The sequence below is a fragment of the Cynocephalus volans genome, chromosome 5, assembly GCF_027409185.1.
Source record: "Cynocephalus volans isolate mCynVol1 chromosome 5, mCynVol1.pri, whole genome shotgun sequence".
Lineage (NCBI taxonomy): Eukaryota > Metazoa > Chordata > Mammalia > Dermoptera > Cynocephalidae > Cynocephalus > Cynocephalus volans.
In genome coordinates, this window is record NC_084464.1 from 18,867,480 (window position 1) to 18,871,924 (window position 4,445).

The 4,445-nt window shown below is 49.0% G+C and overlaps 1 pseudogene; it reads left to right on the plus strand.

Annotated features, from left to right (window-relative positions):
• Window positions 1–1,261: 1,261 nt before the first annotated feature.
• On the plus strand, window positions 1,262–2,013 carry LOC134378785 (chloride intracellular channel protein 4-like; annotated as a pseudogene).
• The last annotated feature ends 2,432 nt before the right edge of the window (window positions 2,014–4,445 follow it).

The following is a 4,445-nucleotide window of genomic DNA, read 5'->3' on the forward strand; positions in this document are numbered from 1 at the left end:
CGCGGCGGGAGCCAGCATCCACCGCGACCCCGGAGCAGCAGCAGCAGCAGCCACAGCGACCCCGGAGCAGCAGCAGCAGCAGCCACAGCGACCCCGGAGCAGCAGCAGCAGCCACCACGACCCCGGAGCAGCAGCAGCAGCCACAGCGACCCCGGAGCAGAAGCAGCAGCAGCAGCAGCGACCCCGGAGCAGCAGCAGCAGCAGCCACAGCGACCCCGGAGCAGCAGCAGCAGCAGCAGCCACAACGACCCCGGAGCAGCAGCAGCAGCAGCCACAGCGACCCCGGAGCAGCAGCAGCAGCCACCACGACCCCGGAGCAGCAGCAGCAGCCACAGCGACCCCGGAGCAGAAGCAGCAGCAGCAGCAGCGACCCCGGAGCAGCAGCAGCAGCCGCAGCGACCCCGGAGCAGCAGCAGCAGCAGCCACAGCGACCCCGGAGCAGCAGCAGCAGCAGCCACAGCGACCCCGGAGCAGCAGCAGCAGCCACCACGACCCCGGAGCAGCAGCAGCAGCCACAGCGACCCCGGAGCAGAAGCAGCAGCAGCAGCAGCGACCCCGGAGCAGCAGCAGCAGCCGCAGCGACCCCGGAGCAGCAGCAGCAGCCGCAGCGACCCCGGAGCAGCAGCAGCAGCCGCAGCGACCCGGAGCAGCAGCAGCCGTCGCAGCGACCCCGGAGCAGCAGCAGCAGCAGCGACCCCGGAGCAGAAGCAGCAGCAGCAGCGACCCCGGAGCAGAAGCAGCAGCAGCAGCGACCCCGGAGCAGCAGCAGCAGCAGCCACAGCGACCCCGGAGCAGCAGCAGCAGCAGCCACAGCGACCCCGGAGCAGCAGCAGCAGCCACCACGACCCCGGAGCAGCAGCAGCAGCCACAGCGACCCCGGAGCAGAAGCAGCAGCAGCAGCAGCGACCCCGGAGCAGCAGCAGCAGCCGCAGCGACCCCGGAGCAGCAGCAGCAGCCGCAGCGACCCCGGAGCAGAAGCAGCAGCAGCAGCGACCCCGGAGCAGCAGCAGCAGCCGCAGCGACCCGGAGCAGCAGCAGCCGTCGCAGCGACCCCCGAGCAGCAGCAGCAGCAGCGACCCCGGAGCAGAAGCAGCAGCAACAGCGACCCCGGAGCAGAAGCAGCCGCCGCAACGACCCCGGAGCAGCAGCAGCCGCCGCAGCGACCCCGGAGCAGAAGCAGCAGCAGCAGCGACCCCGGAGCAGAAGCAGCCGCCGCCGCCGCCGCCGCCCGCGGAGCACAGCCGAGCCGGCCAAGGCGTTGTCGATGCCGCTGAACAGAGGGAAGGAGGAGGACAAAGAGCCCCTCCTCGAGCTCTTCGTCAAGGCTGGCAGTGATGGGGAAAGCGTAGGAAAACGCCCCTTTTCCCAGAGGCTCTTCATGATTCTTTGGCTCAAAGGAGTTGTATTTAGTGCCACAACTGTTGACCTGAAAAGGAAGCCCGCAGACCTGCAGAACTCGGCTCCTGGGACCCACCCGCCATTTATAACTTTTAACAATGAAGTCAAAACGGATGTCAATAAGATCGAGGAATTTCTTGAAGATGTCTCATGCCCTCCCAAGTACTTAACGCTTTCACCAGAACACCCCGCATCAAACACTGCTGGAATGGACATCTTTGCCAAATTCTCTGCATCTATCAGGAATTCAAGGCCAGAGGCTAACGAAGCACTGGAGAGGGGTCTCTTGAAAACACTGCGGAAACTGGATGAATATCTGAATTCTCCCCACCTGATGAACTTGATGAGACTACTATGGAGGACATTAAGTTTTCTGCACGTAAATTTCTGGACGGCAATGAAATGACATTAGCTGATGGCAACCTGCTGCCCAAACTGCACATTGTCAAGGTGGTGGCCAAAAAATATCGCAACTTTGATATCCCAAAAGGAATGACTGGCATCTGGAGATACTTAACTAAGGCTTATAGTAGGGATGAGTTCACCAATACCTGTCCCAGTGGTCAGGAGGTTGAAATAGCATATAGTGATGTAGCCAAAAGACTTACCAAGTAAAATAGCACTTACGAGAGAGCTATCTTTCTGTCTTCCCCTAAGAATATGCTTTTCCTAACAGACTGCTCTTATTCCTATAAAGTAGAAATTGTATTTTGCATGAACATCCAGTTATTCAAGATTAGGGCCAAGGATAGACAAGGTATAGTAGTTATCTTAAAATGTACACTCCTAAGCAGTATTATTGTAAAATCCTTTTACCCTGCCTACCTCCCATATCCTCCCCCCTCTCATTTGGAGACCCTCCAACACAAACTTCACTGCAGAGGTAGTTTGCCATCTCTCTGGAGCCCTCGCCGTTGTGTCCATTCACTGTGTATAGAAGGCAGAACTTTTGAGGTGCAATGTTTAACTGTTAAAATAGTAGCCATGACTTCATCAGTCACCCCCAAACTGGTGCATAATGCATGGTACAAGGAATACTTTTGGTTTTTTTTTTTTGAAATTTTGTAATATTTAGTAAGAGTATATGAAAGGATTGCTACTGTATCAGAAATAGTCTATCCTGGGTGTATACTAAGGGATATTACCACCAGAGAAGAGCCTTCTACAAAAAGTCACTACAGATTTCGCTATTTTGCTTTGTAGATAGATTTTTACTTTTGCCTAAAAGCGTTTATCCACACCAATTGTAACACCTGACACTATGTAGAAGCTAAAAGTTTAGAGGGAGGGGTGTATTCTCAAGTTCTTCCTCAAGCATTTTATCCTTACAAGAGAAACTGATAGGTACCTGATACTCTGTCTAAATGTATTGCGTGTTACGTGTATTTTGCCCAGTGCCATTCATTTGGAACATTATTGCTTTCTTTCCTCATTTTAAAAAGCTCCTTTTTAGGTAAGCATACACCTTGCTGTTTATACATCTTTGGAGCAACACTACATAAACTGATATTTACTTGATTTAGCTCTAGCAGTACAGTGTTTAGTAATGTAGAAGTTAACACATACAGAAATTAACCTATGGAATGTAGGGTGGGTTTCTCAAAATATCAAGTAAAATTTTGTTTCTAAAGCATGTTTAATGTAGATGACCCAAAGAATACATTGTCCAGGTGGCCAACTTTCCCGTCCCATCCCCATTTACTGTTGAGACTTTGCGTAGAGGATTGTTCACTCCTTGTGGAGTAAATTATAGTTGTGTTATGGTGAGTGCATATTAACAGTTTTGCCTGATCTCAATTACTGCTCTTCCTCAAGTAAAATTTTCTACAGCCGCATTGGAGAATATAACCCTGCATGGTTTTTTTGTTTGTTTTTGAAATCAAAGTCCCAAACCAGGAATTATTTGTGCTCTAACAAGGGAGAATGAACTTGGTGATTAAAAAATAAAAGTTTTCTATGTATGTAATTCATCTTTAAAAAAAACCAAAAAATGGACTTTCTAAGTACTAAAAGAACTGTGGTTGTGACTCTAATACATTTTGGGTAATTTTTTGTACTTAACTTGTTTAAGAAGTGTTGTTTCTCATAGGCTGATTAGGCTGTTTTTTGAAAGTTTAAGTATATTGCTTTAAAATGGAAGTATTTTCCCCCCTTTGATATGCCAGCATTTAGTAAGCACTGGCTTTGTGGAAGCAGCCTGACTTTTATCAGCATACTGCATTTTTTACCTATCAGTAACTAGCTTAGTGTAGAAACATAAGAAAAACTCTATGTTGTATCCATTTGGCTCAGGGAGATTCCTTTCCCTTACCTTTTCTAGAACTCCTTATTGCTGATCTAGAGTTTGAGCACCCATGTTTTTGTAATTAAATGTTGGGTGATGATGTGTCTGGTTCCAGGAAGAGGCACCCTCTAGTTATCCACTGACAGATTGTGTTGCAGTAGCTTCAGGGGGTGCAAGTGCCCTGTCTGCACTGGTGCGCGGACAAGCTTCTCACTCTTCACCTACTTTTAAATTGTGGCAACTTGGCCTTCAGGTGATATTGAACCTTGCCTCATAGCTTAAAGTACAAGAAAGACTCAAGAGGAGGGTGTCTTTTTCCTAATGAATGGTGGGCTGAGTGGTGCAGGACAGAGGGCTGACAGAGGAAGGAGCTCCAGTTCTCAAAACAGAGTGACAAACAATACATTCTGAGCCTCAGTTGTGAAGTGTTTTCACTTTGGGTATTTATTCTATTGTTTTTCATTTATCCACTGATTACAGTTGGCTGTCCCTCTGGATGTCCAAGGAAGTCAGGTCTATTATGATTTTGATGAAGGCAGAATTATTTTTCTCTGTAGAAAGACAGATTTTATTACTTTACGAGGGAAGTTATTCATGTGAAATTGAGTTTGGCAAATGGACGAAAGCTAGTAAGAAGGATGATCCTACAACATGCTTTTACCCCATTGTATATTTGTGGAAAGATCATGGCTTAAAATCTTGAGATATTTGGGACGTTAAAGTTTTCTTGGCAGTTTGTGTAGCATATGTATTAACATGGAAA